The sequence below is a fragment of the Anabrus simplex genome, chromosome 1 (genome assembly GCF_040414725.1).
Source record: "Anabrus simplex isolate iqAnaSimp1 chromosome 1, ASM4041472v1, whole genome shotgun sequence".
Taxonomy (NCBI): domain Eukaryota; kingdom Metazoa; phylum Arthropoda; class Insecta; order Orthoptera; family Tettigoniidae; genus Anabrus; species Anabrus simplex.
The window spans coordinates 1,416,483,169-1,416,506,976 of NC_090265.1; positions in this window are offsets into that span (position 1 = coordinate 1,416,483,169).

The window sequence follows — 23,808 nt, forward strand, 5'->3', positions numbered from 1 at the left end:
CGACCCCGAAAACTATGTATTCGACACTATTTTCGATTGATTTTATATATCACTCCTCCCTTGCCCCCACACCAAAGGGGGACAAACTTAGACTTATAAAATATCCGGAGTCTCACTATTCATCTGAGCGACCCCGACAACTATGGATTCGACACTCTTTTCGATTATTTTTATATATCACTCTCCCATCGCCTCATACCACGAAGGGGGATGAACTTGGACTTAAAAAAAATCCGGAGTGTGACTATTCATCTCAGCGACCACGAAAAGTATGGATTCAACTTTACTTTTGATGATTTTTCTATCTGAGCCCTTTTGCCCCCCTGCCCCTAAGGTTTCTTGGAGTGTATTAACCCCACGTGGTTTGTCTTCTGATACAAAAAATCCGGGGTGTCATTATTCATCCCAGCGACCCCAAAAACTGTGGATTCGACACTATTTTCTATTATTTTTATATATTACTCCCCCATCGCCCCCCACCCCGAAAGGGGCTGAACTTGGACATTTGAGAATTCCGGAGTGTCACTATTCGTTTCAGCGAGCCCGAAAAGTATGTATTCGACACTACTTCCGATTATTTTAATATCTCACCGCCCTCGCCCCCCCCCCCGCCCTTAAGGTTTCCTGGGCTGTCTAACCCCCATGTGGTTTGTCTCCTGATACTAAAAACCCGGACTGTACAATTCCCATCGGCGACCCCGTAAACTATATATTCGGCACTATTTTCGTTTAATTTTGTACATTACTCCCCCCTTGCCCCCACCCGAAAGGGGACTGAACTTGGACTTTAAGAAAATCCAGAGTGTCACTATTCATCCCCGCGACCCCGAAAAGGATGGATTCGACACTATTTTTGTTAATTTGTGTATCTGAACCCCTCACCTCCCCCTAAGGTTTCCTGTGCTGTCTTACCCCACGTGGTTTATCTCCTGATACTAAAAATCCGAAGTGTACAATTCCCCTCGGCGACCCCGAAAACTATGTATTCGACACCATTTTTGTTTATTTTTATATATCACTCCCCCCTCACCCCCACCCCAAAGGGGGCTCAACTCGGACTTTAAAATATCCGGAGTGTCACTATTCATCTCAGCGACCCTGAAAAGTATGGATTCGACACTATTTTCCTTAATTTTTATATCTGACCCCCTTGCCCCCCCACCCGCCCCTAAGCTTTCCTTGGCTGTCTTAACCCCACGTGGTTTGTCTCCTGATACTAAAAATCCGGAGTGTACAATTCACCTCGACAAACCCGAAAACTATGTATTCGACACTATTTTCGTTTAATTTTATATATCAGTCCCCCCTCGCCACCCACCCATTTGGGAGCAGAAATTTGACTTTTAAAAAATCGGGAGTGTCACTATTCACCTCAGTGACCCCAAAAACTATGGATTCGACACTATTTTCGATTTTTTTTACCTGAACCCCCTAACCCCCACCCCTAAGGGGGGTGGTGGTGGCTTACCCCCACAGTGCTCGTCTCCGGATAGCAAATAATATGTGTTCAAATTTTGATTGAAATTGCTCCAGTGGTTTAGGAGATGTGTCATTTACATACATACATTTATCATCAGTGTCCCCTCGCCCCCCACCCAAATGGGAGCAGAATTTTGACTTTAAAAAATCGGGAGTGTCACTATTCACCTCAGCGACCCCAAAAACTATGGATTCGACACTATTTTATATTATGTTTTTACCTGACCCCCCTAACCCCCACCCCTAAGGGGGGTAGTGGTGCCTTACCCCCACAGTGCTCGTCTCCAGATAGCAAATAATATGTGTTCAAAATTTGATTGAAATTTCTCCAGTGGATTAGGAGGACATGTGTCATTTACACACATACATTCATCATCAGTCCCCCCTCACCCACCACCCAAATGGGAGCAGAATTTTGACTTTTTTAAAATCGGGAGTGTCACTATTCACCTCAGCGACCCCCAAAACTATGGATTCGACACCATTTTCGATTATTTTTTACCTGACCCCCCTAACCCCCCACTCCTAAGGGGGAATAGAGGTGGCTTACCCCCACAGTGCTCGTCTCCGGATAGCAAATAGTAAGTGTTCAAAATTTGATTGAAATTGCTCCAGTGGTTTAGGAGGAGATGTGTCTTTTACATACAAACATACAAACATTCACATTTATATATATAGATTATTTTATTTCTTGTACATTGTGTTGGACTATCTTGAATGTTTGCAGCTTGCAATAATGAAACAAACGTACGCACAATGCTGGAGTCCACAATAAATCCGATTTTGTACTTTTAAAGTTGTGCAAGTAATGCAGCCCATGAGCGACTTGTCATAATTCGCAAAAAGGGAACACCAGTCACCACACATACGCAACACCTTACTCCCATTAGTGCAGCCATACGCTGAGCATGCGTATGGCATTCTCGAATGCGAGAACTTAGAGACGTTCAATCGCCAGGCCCAATCTCCATGTCACCTTATTACCTAAGGTTTGTTCCAACAAGAACGGGAACAGTTTGCAAACTGGCTGACGCATGCGCAGTACGGAAAGAGCGTTCCAACAAACTTCAAACTCCAACGCGGACTCCGAGTCGGTTGTTCCAACAGACTATGGACCGTTCCTGAACCAGTTTGCGGACTGGCAAAGCAGTTCGTGCTCCAGAACAAGTACTGTTCGTCAGAGACATGCGCAGTACACCAAAATAAGTGTGAGCTGTGCATTGTGGTCCATAGCTGTCACTTGGTGAAGCGTGAACAGCTGGTCGGTATCTTCTGGCGCGAGCAGACGACACGTTACACGTACAATTAAATAGAAGTTCGGCGTTGTTATACAATTATACAGTAAAAGTTAAGCAGTTAAAAAGTCATATTTGACTACACACTAATAGTAAGAGGCACGAGATAAAAACGAGAACGATGCATGACCATTTTCAAGGCGGTTCCTTGAGCCACTAGCTCACTGGGACATTCTATAACCAATAAATAAATAAATAAATTAAATATATTCTGATGATGATCTTTTGAACACGGACTCCAGTGAAGATGATCTAGGAATATATTACAATATCCCAAAAGCGAAAAATGAAGATTATTTAGGCAAGTTATTTTTTTACTTGTTTGCAATTATGTTTAAATGATATTTATTTTCACTACATGCACGAGTAACTCATAATTTAGTAACCAAAATTATCTTTCTCTCTCTCGCTCTACGCCTATAGAAGAAACAGTACCTCGCTATGACATTGAAACGTTCAAGGAGCATTTTCGCGTCAGCAGGGAGATAATGGAAAATATTGCAGAACGGTATGAAGGAAGTGACCAGTACAAACATCAGTCTGGCCAATATGGAAAACTTTCTGCACTGAGTCAGGTTTGTCTTTAGCTGCTGCAATAATAATAATAATAATAATAATAATAATAATAATAATAATAATAATAATAATAATAATAATAATAATAATAATAATAATAATACTGGGCGAGCTGGCCGTGCGGTTAGGGGCGCGCAGCTATGAGCTCGCATCCGGGAGATAGTGGGTTCGAATCCCACTGTCGGCAGCCCCGAAGATGGCCACTTCCTTCCAATTCCTACGCCTTTCCTGTTCCATCGTCGCCATAAGACCTATCTGTGTCCGTGCGACGTAAAGCAAAATAGCTATAATAATAATAATAATAATAATAATAATAATAATAATAATAATAATAATAATAATAATGTCCGCCTCTGTGGTGTAGTGGTTAGTGTGATTAGCTGCCACCCCCGGAGGCCCGGGTTCGATTCCTGGCTCTACCACGAAATTTGAAAAGTGGTACGAGGGCTGGAACGGGGTCCACTCAGCCTCGGGAGGTCAACTGAGTAGAGGTGGGTTCGATTCTCTCCTCAGCCATCCTGGAAGTGGTTTTCCGTGGTTTCCCCACTTCTCCTCCAGGCAAATGCCGGGATTGTCCCTAACTTAAGGCCACGTGCACTTCCTTCCCTCTTCCTTGTCTATCCCTTCCAATCTTTCCATCCCCCCGCAAGTCCCCTGTTCAGCATAGCAGGTGAGGCCGCCTGGGCTTGGTAATGGTCTCCTCCCCAGTTGTATTCCACGACCCAAAGTCTGAAGCTCCTGGACACTGCCCTTGAGGCGGTAGAGTTGGGAAAAATCAACCCTGGAGGTTAAGCAGATTAAGAATGATGATAGTTATTATGACAGTAATGACAGTAATGACAGTGTTGCTTTTCCAATAAAGGTTCAAATTTTCCTGTGGTTTGTTGGGCATCAGACTTCAAGTTTCCGGGGTGTTACAGATCGGTTTGACATTTCTTTGAGCTCTCTACATAGAACTGTCAAACGATTGACTGTCTTCATTAGCAACTTATCTCCACAAGTGATCACATGGCCTACAGAAGAAGAGAAAGTAAATAAATGAGCAACATTTCAGGGAAAGTGGATTTCCAGGTGTCATTGGTGCCATAGGTGGCTGTCATATTGAAATTGATAAGCCTGTAAATGATCCTGACTCTTACATAAATAGAAAAGGACACTATTCCATACAGGTATATTTTATTTATCAACATAATGTCTTCATAATAAGCCACTGTTATTATTAATGAATTAATGAATGCAAGCTGTTTGTGACCACAGGCGAAAAATTTTGGATGTGTTTCCGAATATTTTTTTTAATGCTATTTGTTCGGGGCGTCGACCCATGTGGATCTTTTGCCCCTAATGGCACCATAGTATATGTACCTGCGTGTAATTGGAATGGCGGTAGTGTGGAATGTTCTGTGTGAGGAAAGGAAGATTAAGGACGTCGCAAAGGACGTCATTACAATTAAAAAGCCCTGACCCGGCCGGGAATCGAACTCGGGGCCGCCGGGTGACAGGCGGACGCGTTGCCCCCTACACCCCGGGGCCGGACTAGCGGAGCATTTCGAATTTCATCTCTTGGCAATCATTTTGAAGGAAAAAATGTGATCAGTATTTGCTTTTAGGTGACATGGTTATCCTCTGAATAGAACCGTCTACATCATCGGTTTTTACGCTGCCAGTACTCGTGGTAAAATTATAAATTCACGTAATTCTGGAATAAAGTAAAGCAAAGTATTTTAGAAACAGGTCCATTAGTCTATTATTTTATTAGTTGAGTCATTTTATTGCCAATTACCTTCCACTGAGTAGACCTAACAAGTGTTTTTTTTAGCAGAGATGAACAAGAAGAGCTTTTTGTTTATCCTCAAAGAGGAATCTCCCGCGTAATTGTGAACGCATGCGCATTGTAGTTTTTCTTGACGGTACACGAACCGTTCCAACAGACTGCTGTTTAGGGACGGTTCCCGACGAGTACATAGCTCGCGCATGCGCTTACATCAGTTCATGAATCGATACCAAACCGTACCTAAACTGCTTGTTGGAACAAACCTCTTATGTACCCGTGCCAACTGGCATTGTTTTGACATCTCGAAACATGGCTGCCATTTACGAACTTGTTGATGTCAGATATGTGTGTGTGTTTGTGTGTGTGTGTGTGTTTGTGTGGCGCGCGAAATGCACAACCAAGCCGGAAAACGTGTGTTGGCACATGACAATCCAACGTACTGAAACCAGGATTAAATGCATAGATTCACAGTCGCTAGGCAAGGTATATATGGTTGGTAATACAAGTCAAGCAGCCATTTTAAGTTCATGGCGTAGGAAGCCATTTTCGGTCCATGACACGAGGAGCAAAATTTAGTCCGTAATATCTGGAAATGTGTGTGTGTATGTGTGCCATGTCCAGCCAAATCTACGGCACGCAGAGATCAGAAATGCTTTTCATAGGTTGGTACTTCATTTCACCGATCACGCATGGTTGTGTCAAAGAGCAATTCATGATCCAAGAAATGAAGATATGAATGCCATCAAAAAGCGACTTTTACAAGAATTACCCGGTGTTTTACAAATTTCAAAGTCTATCAACACAACATGTAATACAGATAAGGTTGTCAACTACACGACAATGCTTCTAAAAAACTTGGAGTCACCTGGAGTTCCCTCGAACATCCTGGAGTGCATGATTGTGGCACAGATTATCCTTCACAGGAATATGAATTCTTCTTCCCTCTGCAACGGAATATGGCTCTCAGTCAAGAAACTGATGCCAACACCGGGACTGGACACGCCGCGGGCGTCGTATTCATTCCTCGGATTCAAATGATCCCTTCGGATATACCGTTTCAGTGTAGGCATCTGCAGTTCCCCCATTTGTTTGAGTTTATTTATGTGCATCATCAAGGCACAAGGAAAATCGCTTAAAGTTGTAGGATTCGATCGTCGGAGCGGTGCTTCTCTTATGGTCAACTGTACGTGTGTTGGAATGTCAATCACACTGTACATCATAGCTCCAAATTGAAGAGCAAAAAATATAGTTAAACCGAAAGCTCTGTTGTACTTTCAAATTTTATTTGTGCCATTCTTCAACCAGGCACACCTTAGTATTGGAAGTAACAACATTTTTAAAAACAATATAATGTAATTCATGCAATTTATGTAAAAACTTTGTGTGTTAATATATATATTTTCTATTTTGCTTTTATATCAATGATTTAAAACATCTAGCTGTTGACGTAATATACTCTGGTGAAGCCGCGGGTACATGCTAGTATCTATATATACAATAACATGTCCTGACTGACTGACTGACTGACTGACTGACTGACTGACTGATTCATCAGCGGCGAGCCATAACTACTGGAAATAAAGAAATAAAATTTTGGGAATACATATATGCTAGAGTGTAGGTGCTCACTAAGGGATGTTTTTTGTATATTCCGTCGCTAAAGGGGGAAAAAGGGGGGTGAATTGTTCAAATTACCATATCTATATCTCAAACACTTCAAAGTTTACAGACATAAAAACTGATTTTTAGAATCTCCTTAAAACATAAACACGTATTTTTCGTTTTCGGAAAATCCCCTTAAGTAAGGGGGGGGGGATAAAAGGTGAGAAATTGGTTTTTTAAAGGATATTTACATCTAAAGAACTGAAGATGTTATAGGCATGAAAATTGGTATTCGAAATCTACTTTAAAAATTAAGAACTTATTTTTTGTTTCGGAAATTCCAATTAATGAGGAGTGAACAGGAGTGACAAAGGGGGTGAATTAAAAAAAAGGACTATATATCTCAAGTATATCTCAGAAACGTAAATTGTTACAGATTTTAAGATTGGTATTTGGAATCTCCTGTAGAAGTATAGAAAAACAAACAATTTACTTTCGGAAAATTCGCATAAGGGTAACTGAAAAAGCGGGTGAATAATTAAAATGAGAATATCTACAGAACGTCTCATGAACTTAAAGTGTTACGGATGTAAACATTGGTATTTTTAATATCTCTTTTAAAAATAAAGTACGGTAGCATGAATTTTTTGATTCCGGGAAAACCACTTCAGGGGAGGGGTAAAATGGACTAAAAAGGGGGTTGAATTATTTTTATTAGGACAGTGATATCTCAAAAATTGAAGATGCTACAGAGGTGAAAATTGGTATTTGGAAGCTTCTTAAAATATATAGGAATACGTATTCTTTTGTTTTTGGAAAGTCCACTTACGTGGGTGTGAAAGAATTGAAACATTACTTGAATTATTTGTGTAAAGGTACCCTCCATGGCTCAGGTGGCAGCGCGTCGGCCTCTCACCGCTGAGTTCCGTGTTCAAATCCCGATCAATCCATGTGAGTTTTGTGCTGGACAAAGCGGAGGCGGGACAGGATTTTCTCCGGGCACTCCGGTTTTCCCTGTCATCTTTCATTCCACCAACACTCTCCATTATCGTTACATTTCATCTGTCAGTCATTAATCATTCCCCCAGAGGAGTGCGACAGGTCTCGTCAGCCGGCACAATTCCCATCGACGCCGCAAGATGGCGGCTTCATTCATTCCATCCCTGACCCGGTCAATGACTGGATAACAGGTTGTAGGTTTTCATTTTTAAATTTGTATGATTATACTTATATCGAGAAGAAGCTAAAGATGTTACTGACGTGAAAATTTATATTTGTATTCTTCTTTCAAAGTAAAGAAATACGATTGTTTTGTTTTCGTTAAAACATCTTAGGGAAGGGGTGAAAATAAGTAAAGGATTTGAAATCTGTTTATCAGGATACTTATATCCCAGAAACTGAAATTTTTATAGACGTGAAAGTTGGTATTTTTTATCTCCTTTGAAAGTAAACACGTATTGATTGTTTCCAGAAAGTCAAGTTAAGGGGGTGAGTAGTGAGTAGTGAAAAAAAGTGAAGAAGAAGTATAATTCTTTTTATGAGGATACTTATATCTCAAAAAATGAAGATGGTACAGACGTGGAATTTCCTTTAAAAATAAAGATACACGTATTTTTTTTGTTTTAGAATAATCCACTTAAGGGGGTGAAGGGAATTGGATAAGCAGGTGAATTTTTAAAATGAATACCCTAATACCTACAATATATGTCTAAAACGTAGCATGTTACAGACGTGAAAATTTGTATTTGGAGTCCCCTTTAAAAATAAACGAACGTGTATATTTTTGTTTTCGGAATATCCACTTACAGTAGGTGGGGGTAGGGATGGGGGATGGACCGATAAAGGGGTTGAATTATTTTTGTGGGGATTCTTATATTTCAAAAAATTAAGATATTACAGACGTGAAAATAGATATTTGGAATCTCTTTTAAAAATTAAGAATTATTTTCGACTTAAACGAAGACTGTTACTCACATGTACAATTCCATGTGACATGGTCATTTTAGCCCCAAAAGGAAATACCACAAACGTGATTTACAAAGAGTTTCTGGGGTAAAGTAAACTCAATTTTTCGGTGAGTTTTTATACTTTAGGGATTTTCATATATCTTAGTACAGTACTGAGGAAAGATTACTTATAGCAATTTACTAAATCCACGCGAGCAAAACCGCGGGTAACTGCTAGTTAATATCAAAATCCTTATGCGTTTATTATTTTCTGGTTTATGGTGTAAATTTTTGTTATTAAATTTAATCTGTACTAGTTTCAAGTAATTATTAACTTTACATTAATGTAATGGAAGGTTTTGTAGTCTCAACTAATACATGCAAAACAAGATAGACAAATAAAGAACGAAATTCCAGTTTGGGGCACTTTCCAATTTAATTTAGTTCATATAATAACCTTGAAAGAAATATGTACTGCTACTTGATGTTAAATTATCCTATACATAAAATACATGTAATATGAACTAGAATTACATTACCATTCAGGAAAACACAGTAATCGTACTGAAATCATGGAAGTAACTTCCTCTTAGGCGCTTAACTGGTGTGAAATGAGTGAATTAAAACTGTTCTCTTGTTCTGGTAGAAGATTACATAAAATTTCTACGCGTGACTTTCAACTGTTGGGCGTGTCAGACGATTTCAATAGAAGTGGCTGTCTGCCATCTTGAAACACGCTTGCTGGGCTCGCAATTACGAAAGGCTTATGCCGGTAATGCGATCTTCAGCTAGCAGTTTAAACCGAGCTGCTATTGACGTTGCCAACTCAACTAAAACTCTTCTCCCCTCACAAAAACTTGGTAAGCTTCTATACAAGGTCAAACTGGTCTCGTAACACTTTCTAAAGCGAAAGTTACTTGCATTTACTTGAATAGGATTTGGATGTATGTAAATCGTAGGGATGGCCCTAATATTGTTCATGCGAGATTCAAAAGATTGATTGGAGTAATATTCTTGTGATGGTTAGTGAACTAGTACCTTGCCTCTAAACTCTTGATTTCCAACTATGCCAAGGTCTATGGCTGTTTGAAGTTTAGTAAGCACGCAGTTTTACGTGACGGCTGACATATCTAAGGATCAGATTTATATGCACTATCACATCTGGAATATGTATGCAATTATACTTGAAACAATTACAAGTATTTAAGTTGAATATGCATATTATCACTGATAAACACGTTATAAAACACTTTACTTTGATAAATGAATACAAATAAAATAAGTGTGTTGTTGCCGTATTACAAATTTAAGAATACTTTGAGAAATTACTCATCTTTCATTTGAGCTGTTATTTAAATATTCCATTCTGTTGCAGTATAGAATAACTAAATGTCTTAAGATGTCCACAGTAAATTGTCTCGTGTTCTCTCTCAAGCTCTCTTCAATTCACTTCAATTACCATTGATCTGCATTTAGGGCTGTCACCCAAGTGGCAGATTTTCTATCAATTGTTTATCTAGGTTTTAATAAATCATTTCGAGGAAGTTGGAAATTTATCGAACATCTCTCTTCGTAAATTATTCCAAACCCTAATTCCTCTTTTTATTATCGAATACTTACTCCAATTAGTCCTCTTGAATCCCAGCTTTTTCTTCATATTGTGAACTTTCCTGCTTTTAAAATTTCAGCTTAATCCTACTCGTTTAGTAAAAATTCCACGCCATCTCTCCAAGCTATCAGCTTGCATTCGGGAGATAGTGGGTGAGAACCCCACTGTCGGTAGCCATACAATTGGTTTTCTGTGGTTTACCATTTTCTCACCAGGCAAATGCTGGGTCTGTACCTTAATTAAGGCCACAGTTGCTTCCTTTCCACTCCTAACCCTTACCTATCTCGTCCTCGCCACAAGACCTATCTGTGTCGGTGTGATGAATAGGAACTTGTAAAAGAATTCTAAGGACAAATACAGTGAGGCAAAGAGTTAATTTACCGTATCTCGCTTAGTGCCAGATCAAAGAACAGAGAAACATGTAGTGCGTAATAACAATGTTTTCAATGCCCCACTTACTACCTTTAAGGCTTTCGGAAGTTAAATAGCACTCCATAGCCCCCCCCCCCCCCACTTCCGAAGAGATGACTGAATTTTGTGTTATGGAAATCTATTTAACGAACTTCATTCAAGTTCCTGTCATAACAGACCGCCTGGTAGCCATGGTCGTTAAGGCTTCAAGACTATATGTTCAGACACCGTGGTTAGCCGCTTGGAGTCCCGTTGATCTAAAAAAAAATCCGAATCATTTTCTTGGCCGGAAGTTGATGACATACAATTTCTACCCACTAAGTTGCGTGCCAAAAGCCTGGATTCATATCCAACCTCTGCACACTGTTCATATTGAGTGATTCCACATGGCGCTCTGGATGGTGATTTGTCCGTCGGTTGGAGACCTTAAGATTTTAAGGAAATCCCTTGATGCTATTTGGTGAGAATAGGCTGTGTAACGGCAACGAGTTTCACGGTTTCACTTTCTACCATATCTTGTCATTTATTTCAATTCCTTTGATGAGACTGACGACAGGTAAGCATCCGATCGTAAAAACTCGCTACGAAGATTTAACACCCTATCCCGTAGAGAAACGGGAAAACTAAAGGTAGTATCACAAAATCATACCTTCCCAACTTACACGAAATAATAAAACTAAAATTAGATTTAAATCCATATTTAATAATACTATGCTAACAGAACATGATCATAAAACGTCGTATTTATACAGGTTCAAAATTATAGACAATCCACTGAGTCCTTGTACTACAGATGAGCAAACTATAGAATATAAAATAACGGATGTAGGGTAAGACATGTTAATCGGAGTAATACTGAAGAAAGTAAACTGCCCAGTAAATCAAAATAGACTTATAAGTAAATACGAAGACAAATTCTTAAAATTTGTAACTAGTGCAAGGGACAAACTTATGTCTAACTAAATATTAGTATTATTTTTATATGTCCCATCTTACAAATATGTAGAAAACAAATTTTATAGAACATAGATTGAGAAAATACCTGTACGAATACAGCACATACATACATACATACACACATACATACTGGGTCCTTTCCCATCAATCCCCATAGCTCATGGGACCATGTGACAACGCAAATTTACCCCGACAGGGTCATGAACACAACGGACCATGCGTCACAGAGATCAACGGACCGTTTGTGTCTAGTGATAAATGCCCCCTCATCTGGACAGAAACAAGTAATCCGAACACATGAGACGACAAACGCCCTTACGACAGTGCGAGCTCAACCGCACTCATTCCGTTCCGAGGTACGAGCACAAGCCTCCTAGGGCCATAGTACTTCCGTGGCTACGAATAACAACTAACTTAAATCTAACTTACAGGCATAAATGAACGGAAGAGACAAGGACGCAATTATCGACAAATATAAGCAAAAATAAAGTTTTAAAAAGTTTAATTAACTGTCGTTAAAACACATCATTAAAATTTATACAACCCTGATAAATAAAGTACATACATTTACATTAACATTTTAGCACCCGACAGAACAACGGGGAACCAACTCCGTGCTATCAAACAGGTAAAATACAAATCGTTTCCACATGATTGTCCTTAGTCGGACTATTGAGTTCATGGTTTCGAATCTCGATTAATTATAGGACAATCCAATCATATATTAATTGTGCACTCCTTCTTTTGTTTAAAACAGGTTAAAAGGTTGAAATTCTTTTAAAAGTAACATTTTTTAGATTCATGTTGACGTCGACGTAGACCAATCCTTCATTACATATCAACTGTTGAGTACGATAAAAATAATTACCTTTCACAATAACATCAAAAGAAATTGGCTATTTAGAGTAATAAGTTACGACCTTGCGAATGCGAAATATTTCCCCGGGGAGGTTCCCAATTTACATATTAAAAACACTGATTTACTCTGGTATTATTCTTAGAGTGACCGCATGATTGAAATAGAGCACAATAAAATATAAGACAAAGAAAAAGCTAAAAACACATCCCACATAATTACGACATATAACTCACGAATAATAAAAATAAACTGAATCTCGGTGAATACAAATCACCACGCTTGATGACCAACAGTGCAAAGTCACGAGGGTCTGAACCTCTTCACCTGATCAACACTATAAATGAATCTCACGAAAGCTACTTTCGACAAAGCAATAGTTACATTGAAATAATATAGAAACACATATAACACCTGGACGAGAAAACATGTTGCACAAATATTGGCTGAATTTCGTATTTACACGTTGCTGTGTGATTATACATCCTCATGTGCCCCGGGATTCGAAGTGTGTCCTCGATTTCTCCATCATTAGGGGATCCTGAAAAGGAAACCCTAGCTATCGCGTCGATAGGGGTAATAATTAATTATTCAGACATTAATTTTATCATAACTTGTTACAAATACGGAAACCAAATAGAAATATATCTCCCGCTAAAAGCTGGAAATTGTGTGTAAGAACCCTGCATTTTAAAATTAGCATTGAGGTCTGTGTTCGCTTGCCCTTTCTTTCAACATTTCCCTTCCACTCGCAGCCCTGTGGAACGCCATAAACCTTTGTCCGACAGTGCCCATTACACGAGGCAGGAACATAACTTTAAACAAGCTTCTCCACAAATAAATGCATTCTCAATGCATCTCCAGCGGCTAATTATTTCAACACAAGAACACTGATGTATCATTCATAATGCTCAAATCAGTTCGTGCGTTAATTACATTCTTTAAATATCTCTCAGTATCACGCCGCTATATCATTTCGATTCATCTCAACTTCACAGAAGGCTGGAGTTCATACACAGCTCCTTACACCGAAGAGTTAACTACGGTTTCCCCCTAGATCACAAGCTAAAAATTTATCATTACCTATAACAAAGATATCAGATTGTATACTTGAAATGACGTGAATTTACTTTAAACACAAAACGGCATTTATTCTCAACTCAAATAAAATAATAAAAACATACATGAGCCTTGCTACTTTTGGGAGGATGGACTTTCGAACCCGGGCACGACGTCTTCTTCACACACAGGTCATACAGCCATTCCTTAATTGAACATGCAATCTACACTACAACTTTACATTATGAATAGAGTGCTTTTACTATTCCCACATTTAAATTACTGTCCACAGGCAGTGGTTATGATCCTACCGTCATATTATCCTGGCTCATATTGAATAATTAACTCAGAGGAAATCTACTACATTAACTCACAAATATTAAAAGAATTCCCCCTTTCCTAAAGCACTCTTGTTCACAAATAAATCCAGCACAAGCCCGTGCAATTAAATAAATTGGCCTAAAGTGCATGCAATTAACGTTACTTGTTTCCTTCCCAAATTATCTCATGTAATTAAAATAAAAAGAAATCTACTGACGACTCTAAGGAAAAAACATCTTTGACAATTCAATATTTATCAAATTATCCTAATCATATCCTTGCATTATCTACCTATTAAAAATTAGGAATATTAGCGTTGCAATTTCGTAACTTTGTACTCAACATTATGACGAGTCCTCCATGGTTCGAACCTCGGGAGACTCGCAGGGTGAGTCTACTCCATGTCGCTGCGGTGGTAGGTCATGGGTTTCGAATGTCCCTCGATGACTCTTGAAGTATCCATGGGTCTTGAGTTCGCTAAAACTGGAACAATATTACCACACCACGTTTCACAAAGACTCCTTCTCCACACGTCACAGTTAAATTTCCACTTACAATTTTATGATTGCGTTCACCCTCAGTAAGAAAGTTGAATATTTGTTAATCTGATTCCGGCAAAGGCTATACTACTTCAATCAGACCATGCTAGTACAATAACCACTGTTTTGACGCTGCTGTAGTTTAATAAATTTAAAAGGACGTGACGTGACATTGGGTTCCTATGTTTAAAACCCTGTCTCGTATGTCTGTTTTTCTGCACTTAACGACAATTACTCCGTAGTTTAGCACTATAATTTAGACCTGGAGTTTTGTTATTTCATATGGACTTTTGTGCTTCGATACCCGCGTGTATATCCACACGATTTTACAGCTTATTCACGCGCACACCGCCATCCTTCCCTCTACCACAAGACGTAGATTAGAGGATAGTTTTCTTCGTCCGACACTCGGCACGATACAGCGTCACGCTTTCGTGAAGCGAACGTACAACATAGTTCATTAAATTGCGTGGCACGTCGTGACCGACCCGTAGTTCGTACGGCACTATCGTTCAATTACAGTTTTCCACTAACAATACACTCGAAAATTTACTCATTCTACGCACTTCCGTTTACTTTTACGGTTTCTCCACAAAGACAAAACAGAGTCCGACCACAGAACGGCCGTGTGGTTACCTCAGAGGCTCAGTGACGACTACCCAGCCACCCTCAGAAGTGTAAGCTTATGTGGTCTCACAAAATTAATGGGGGGCAAACAGAGAGGCGATCCTCTCTCCAATTTTGAGATCTCAAGATCCACGAGGTCTACGGAAATTAGCGATGCGTCGGATTGTGTGGTCCGCTAATCACTAACACTTGTTGTAGTGCGGAAATCAAAACGATCAGTAGTTTAATAATAATGTGGCTGTCTAAATCAGGTCTCCGACGGGGAATCCCTATTGGCGGTCTGCTTCGTAGCTAGCGTTGGGGCGTGATTTCACAAATTACGTTAGTCTGGTTTATAATTTTTCCAATGACCAAATATTCTTGATGTTACCTTAATGTGTGCTTTATGTTTAATTTAGGCGTTATTTTCCGAAAAAGCTTCCAAATTAACCTTCTCATGTTGGCTCCACTGTGAGTCGGCATTGGTTTTAGGGGCAGAGTCAGTTAAATATATTTTCCTCCTGCTCTCTCGGTTTGGGGGTTTCATAAGCTACGATACGCGAGAGTTTGGCGTCATCCATTCCGGGTTGTTGCGCAATAAGATGCAACTTAGCTCCCGCACGGACAAAGAAGCTGGAAGCATGTATAATTCCTACATATTAATTTCGTAATAAATATTCATAGTGCCGATACGGTCACAATACATACATGCACATTTATTACAGACCGTTATGCCTTCCAGCGTTAAATCTGAAAACCTCTGGGAATTAATGTAGGTCTCTACAATCCTCTTTCTTCAACTGGTTCTGTGGTCTCCTGTAGTTGCAGACCTCTCATCATTAAATAATTAAAATCTGAATCTAATCACCGTTACCTTAGACACCATCTACTCCTCTTAACCTCCATGGCCGAGTCTACACTCCAAGGCAGACTACCTGCCTCCATTCATCTCACATGACCACACCACTGAAGACGGTTTATACGTACAGCTTCATTCAACCAGTTAATTCCTAGTTTAGCCTTTCTCTCTTCATACCAAACACCCTCCTGAACGTTTCCCCATATGTGAGTATCTGCAATAATCCTCTCTACATTCATGTACGTTATTTCCAACTTATGAATAGGATAACACAAGTCCATCCAGATTTCACTCCTGTACATTAAAAGTGGGTTTGAAAGTAGACCAATATAAAGGTAGCTTCGTCCGGAAGCTGACTTCCTTGTTAAAGGACACAGTCGACCGTAACTGCGAGCTCACTGAATGATCCTTACTATAGCTACCTCATCATAATGATCATCATCATCATCATTATCATCCTCAACTACCGCCCAGATGCACAGGTGACCCATGTATGTGAAATGAAATGACCTGCGCCAGGCGATTGGAACATGTAATTGGATGCTCCTGGTACTAAAAGCCATAGGATAAATAAATAAATAAATAAATAAATAAATAAATAAATAAATAAATAAATAAATAAATAAATAAATAAATAAATAAATAAATAACCCGTTTCACCCATACACTATTAATTTTCTTTTGCCTCATTTCCTAAGATTCTTTATTACAGTTCAAATGGGATCCCTTGCCATTTGTATAAGCTTTTTCAGGTTATTACAAAAAGCTTCCCGTGAAGTTATGATACCGACAGTCGTTAAGTGCAGGGAAGTATATGTTATCTGCTTTGTAGGGTACTTTTGAATTTGGAATTTCGTATAGCCTCCTGTGTTATTTCACTTAGAAACCGGCCTTGCCGTGTAGGGACAGCGTGGAATTTCCCTGCCGATTCAAGGAATTTCATTGTGGACTGAGTGGAATAACGGGCTTCAATCAGCCTCGTAAGACCATATAAATTGCTGTATGATATAAGGGATAGCGTATCTGGTCGCAATGACCAAGTTGTACTCTAATATCTACAGGGCATCCGGTTGGACAACGATTGCTTGATAGTTCAAGGCCCGTAATGTGGGTGTTGTTGTAGTTTAATTTTGTAATTTCTCCTAGGTATGTTGGAGGCGATAGGGAAGGGGAAGAGGGCAGAGGAAGTCGAGGATACCGAATGATCAACATTTACATAGCTGGAAACTGAACTAGGAATCTTTTGTTCAGTGGGATTTCTGATCCATCTTGGATTTCCTTTTCGGCACAATTGTGTCCTTTCACCATGAGTGCAGACTGCGTGGCAGCACAAGAACACTATGTGAAATGTAATGCATAAAGACACATTCTATTGACCACCTCCATAATTATAAGGGTGGGGAAGGTGTTGTTAATTAAGGCAGTAACCACAGCAGTTAATTGGACGAACACAATCAAGTTAAAGGGTAGCAGACCTTAATTGCGCGGTTCGTAAGTAGTCCCTCAGTTAATGTGACATAAAAGCTACTGAACTTAATTCACACTTAGATAGACTTGTACTGTCTGCAGTACTTTAGCATATGTCACAGTAATGAGTGGTCGTGATTCGGATTGAAGTAGCTCAATTAAGGAGAAAACATTTCTTCATTTCTGGTATTACATGCAATATATTGCAATTTGTAGTAGTAAGCAATGCAATTAAATTAAGTATTAACGTACTTAATACTTACATTCACAGCAGAAATAATTACATGAAAATGAAATTTTACAAGAAATGTGTTGATAATCTAAGAATAAAAAGGAATACATTAAAAAAAGAAATATTAATACATTGCAGTTAATATTTACTTATGCTTTCTTCACCAAAAATAGTCTCTTGTTGGAGACTATAGTACCAAACAAATTTTATAGTATACCTTGATGTTCTAGAGGTAACATAACAATGAAGGTATCAAACCAAGAGTGGAACGAATCTTGAAAGACGTTACAAGCTTTTCAAACTTGATATTTTCAGCTTCGATGGAGTACAACAGTTGTCCATGGTAGACCGGAAATGGAATATCAATGAGAGTAGTTTGGCTCATCAAGTAAACACAATGACATTTTATCACATCCATAACTAATAAACTTACATTAATCCTGACTTATTCTGTCACCATAACATTTCCTTAGAAAAATTATACATTTCTATATTTAATCAAATGTGAATAAAAAAAGGGATATCATGATTCCGTATATCAATACATGAAAGTGAATGTTAATCAATTCACGATGAGTGTAGAATAGTTTGTATTCGGAAATTCTTTCGGCCCTAAGGAAACGCTGGTTGTTCTGAATCTTTTACTTCATCACTGTATAGATCAACAACGGAGTAATTTGCTTGTTATATTGATTGAGGAAAGGCATAGTACGACATTCAAAACTTGTAGGTCCTAAAAATGATAAGTGTTGGCAGCAGATAAATCCGCCCAATCGAAAATATTGGTCGCATCGGAAACAAGATAACACTTGAAGTAGCCATCCAAGGAGGGGTCAGACAATGCGCTATGTTGTGTTCAATATCCATCATTGTTCAACGTTGACTTAGAGCAGACGTCATCACGTAGTTGCTCTAGGGAGCCGGTGTTACTTGCTCCGCTCGGGACGGATGTTTGTCACGTGACAAGAGAGCAGTCAGGCGGGTTGCATACCGTGGCCGTACTGTACTTGCGCCACTGGCCTTCAGTACATACTACGTCATGCACTTCCCCTACTTCTTCCCCTACTTGCTCGCTAAACTGCTCTCGTCCCTCCAGAGCGGGGAGCAAACTGGCTCCGAAGGCATTTCGCTCTCGATTGACGATGCCTGACTTATAGAATATTTTCAAAAGAACTTTACAAAATCACCCGGATGGCAAAAAAGTAAAAGGTGTCGTGATTAACAACAAGAGATATGCCGACGATACTGTTACATTGTGTGACATTCTCGATCCTGCTCAATAATATTATTACAGTAAGTGAAGAAATAGGAGTGAAAATAAATATAAAGAAGATGAAGTTCATGATCTTTAGTAGACAAGTTATCCTGAGAAAAACAACAATGAAACCTACAAACCTAATGGGTGACCTACGTCAAATATTTGGGAGAAATTATCACTAAAACACTGGATCCTGAAAAGAAAGTAAGACACGGGATAGCAGTAAGGTAGTTCTACGGGTTCAGCCGCATAATCTTCCTCCAGCGCCTGGAGAACCGATCCACTGTGGATCGCTCAGCTAAGTTAAACTAAGCTAACCTCGCACCTTGGATAAGTTCAGCTAAGCTGGTCTCACACCCAGGCTATGAGTAGGGACGTAACCTCACATTTCGACTAAGAGTAAGGGTATAACCTCACATATTGGCTAAGAGCAGGGGCCTAACCTCATAGTGTAGAGGCGGGGGCTTTACCTCACAGTTTGCCTAAGTTAGGCCTTAACCTCACAGCTTGGCTAAGGTCGTAACGTCAACACTGGCTAAAAGTGGGTGCTTAACCTCACGCTGAATACGCGTAAACCTAACCAAACCTATCCTAACCCAACCTAACATAAACTAACCCATCCCAGCCTATCCTAACCTAATCGAACCCAACCCAACCTAACGCTACAAAAAGTGCAGGATTATCACCATGCTGACCATGTGATAACCTAACCGACTGCCCTTCAGCTTGTTGTTGTTGTTGTTGTTTTTGTTGTTGTTGTTGTTGGACCTTTGCAATATCGCGGTTATCAGCCCAGATAACCTGCACTACTGTACTAGTATGTTAAAATGTACTCGCGTTAGGGAGGTGCGTGTAAACAAACCTTAACATAAAAAATCCAATATCTCCTGAACCGATGGTTCTAGAATATTGATTTCTAGCTTACAATTTATCAAAAATTATCCTCTAACGTGTGATATAGAACAACTCACCTTCGATTACCTTTTCCGAAGTTTTGGAGTAAAAATAACTTTTGACGTCAAAAAAAGTGTCGGAGGATCCTTAAAATGACTTTTAGAGTAAAAATAGTTTCGGGGTGAAAACAACCCTTACATTTAAAATTGAATAACTCTTAATCCGATGGTCCTAGGAAATTAATATTTAGCTTAAAATTTATAAAAATTAACCTCTAACCTGTAATATAGATCAAATTACTCTCACTGTTCCTTGTGGAGAAAAACAACTTTTGACGTTAACAAGGTGTTGGAGGATATTTGAATTTAAAAATTCAGCATCTTCTAAAGTTTTAGTTTCATAAAATTGATTTATAGCTAAGAATTTATCAAAAAATGAACCCTTAACTCGCCCGGATAGTTTCCTCTCAATGTTTTGAGGTTAAAATGACTTTTAGCTTTTAAAAAGTATAGGAGGATACTTAAAATGATGTTTAGAGTAAAAATACGTCGGGGTTAAAAACAACCTTTAACTTCAAAATGCAAAATATCTTAAATCGTTAGTTACAGAAAACTGATTTATAGTTTGTCAGCTCACCCTCGACTGTTTCTTTTCAAGGTTTTGGGGTAAAAATGACGTTTTGTGTAATTTGGTAACAACTTTCACACGATGTGCTTGAATAATTTCTGAACAAATGACATTTAATCCTAATGAATTACACCTCTACCATACTGGTACTTTTATCATTCGATTGTTCATATTCAATGCTCAGTAATAATCAACCTTTGTCCCTACGTCTTCCTAATATTTCACAATTAATCACGCACACTGTTCGGTTTCCAGGTAGTCAATGAACTTCAATTCCCGATTGAGGACTGGACAGGGTTTCACTCGGCCCAACGACATAACCTGAGACGTTGGCTGATACAAGACCGAGCGAAACTGGCCATGAAATCCAAGTTATGCTGCTGAGGGCGTCGTCAAGTCAAACTCGCAATACTCCAACATCTGCATGCTATATGTCTGGAAACAGTCTAGGAAGACCAAGGGCTTTGTTGTCGTATATATGTCACGGGTTTTTTAAATTCATCATGAATGGCAATGTTAATACATGCTTTGATCGTTAATGTTTTCATTAACCTGAAAACTATTGATCATATTAATGCTGAAGGAATTATTTATTCGTAATCGTTACGATAGCATTCAGAATATTAATTTTATAATTTAAACAAAAATATCATACTCAATTTTTTCATTAAATTCAAATCATAGGTATAAAAGAATGTTTTTTCTCTAGTGTGATAAAATGAGTAAAAAAAGAAGTAAATTTGAACAAACGAGAACCCTGGCCTTAAGATAAAGAGTACAACACTGTATGGTTCCACTGCAGTGAATAAAAGTCTCTCTCTTAATCTAGAATTGTATTATACAAAAACACCTCATAGGGATTAATAAAGGAATGCATTTCTTTTTTTGAATGGTGCAAAAATCTGATTAAAGAGTAGTTTAATCATTTAATTGACTTTATGAATGACGACGAGACCAATATTATCTGCTTCCGATGCAGTGAATTTCATAGTTTCGTTAAATATATAGTTTCCGAGTCACATATGAATATTAATAATTTTATACATTTTACGTCCCTTACACTACCATAATAATTTTTAGAAACATCCAGATGCCAGAATTTTGTCCTATAGAAGGTACTTTATGCATAAACAACTTTTCCTCTTGAGGCAATCTTTGAGAACTATAAAATACAAGTGATATCATAGGGGGACCAGTTCCACCAACTTGGACTTAGAAAGCCATCACTATACAGTTGGAGCCTTTCAACTCAACGAAAGTTTCAGATTTCCCCTACAGAGATGAGATAAATATGGAAAGAAACAGACTTACTTTATAAGAACACTTACTTCCCTTTAAGGCTGTTGTACGTTTGTCGTCGGATATAGCAGTATAGTTTCGGAATCTACACATGGATTGCAAATTATAACTTTGGAAAGTGGTGGAGGTGATTATTATTTTATGACGAAACGCAACTGGACACACTTCATCGATGAACACTGATCAGAACGCTTATCAGAGAAAAATTGAAATGGTCTAGGTCTGACCCTTCGAGAAATGAAGGTGTGGACCAAAAGAAACGGAAGGGCCAGGAAAGAAATGAAATGAAAGGTTCACAAGCCTTCACAAACCTAATACTGACAAGGTAGGAAGAGAAAAAGGAATGTCCAAGGGAGATCGAATAGAATAGATTGGCACTGAAGAGCGTGACATAACAGGAAATGCCAAATTCAGCTACAATCTCCTACAGCACCCCAAGCTCTTGAAGTTTTTTTTTTGGAGAAAAGCAATTCCTAGATTGAATTCCGTTTCGTTGAAGATATCACAGTCTATTAATAAATTAAGTAAGGAATTTAGAATCTACACCCGCTGCCTTTCCACAATGTCCTAAGAATGCAGCGTTATCACCCTAGTCCCCATGCCTATGTTTACTGAACTCAGGTGTGTACTTACGGCCACCCTAGGGCCGCAGTATTATTCTCTTGAGTCAGTGCTAACCTCATACTCAACCACGGTGAGAGCGAACGAGGAAACTTTGCATCTGCTTTCAACCGCTAACCACCGCAGCCACGTACTATAATCTCTCATCTCAAAAGTGATATGATGATGGAGGGATATCTACCTCACTTACTTGTGAACATTTTTCCAATCCACTCTGCCTTGGCCACGTAGCTCCAGTGACCACAGAAGTAACTGAAAAAAATCTTAATAATAATAATAATAATAATAATAATAATAATAATAATAATAATAATAATAATAGTAATAAATTTGTTCAACTTCAAATTAAATGTAGACTTGGAAGATATCATGATGTAGAAACGTAGGTCGAAGAGCAGGGTCTATAACATTCAGGCAAACATACTGACAAGATCCTGTCTCTCTTTACCTGCATTAAATATTAATTTATGATAGAGATTCGATCCAACAAACTTTTACACAGCGGCTGACTGACAAAGTACCTAAGACATAACGCCCAGTGGTAGTAATAAACTTCGTGCAGCAAAGACAGATATAGGCCTATCTGAATGTTTGTTTTCTCTTTCATATTCATGATATATAATATGATTAAGAAATCTCATGGTCTATGATTTTATTGTAACACGTATAAATGTTTAATAAACTCGTATGGGGCATTCTCAAGATGAAATGAAATGTCGTATGGCTTCTAGTGCCGGGATATCCCAGGACGCGTTCGGCTCGCCAGATGCAGGTCTTTCTATCTGACGCTCGTAGGCGACCTGCGCGTCGTGATGAGGATGAAACGATGATGAAGACAACACATACACCCAGCCCCCGTGCCGTAGGAATCAACCAATTAATGTTAAAATCCCCGACCCGGCCGGGAATCGAACCCGGGACCCTCTGAACTGAAGGCCAGTACGCTGACCGTTCAGCCAACGAGATTCTCAAGATCATAATAATACATACTGCATAATAATATTAATCACTAATGAGTGACATTGTATGGAAGGAAGGAGAATTTTTTTTTTTTTTTGAAATGTGGTGTTACGGAAGAATACTGAAAGGTAGGTGTAGCAGAACGCAAATGAAGAAGAACTAAATAGAATTGCTGTGAGGAGGACGATTTGGCGAACCGAACTTGGTAAATGGATTGATTCACAGGAGAGATCTTGAGATATTCAAACCTTATGAAGACAATTTTGAAGGGAAATGTAGGTGAAGGAGACAGAGTGGCATAGAGTGACGTATCAAATCAGTCTATGGACTAATAGTCCTAACTCCCAAAATATTATGACGAAGTCGAATTCATGTGCAGCAATATTGGTGTAATTACAGTGTTGGGATCAACAGTAGCCTACTTGGTCTGAAGGAAGGGATTTCTCAGACGAAATTTTCCTTAACTGCTTTGTTAACAGATGTATCTATTGCATAATGTCTAGGTAACAGAGGCAAGAAATTAATGATAATTATTCCTCGTAAATGGTGATGAGATCGATGTCA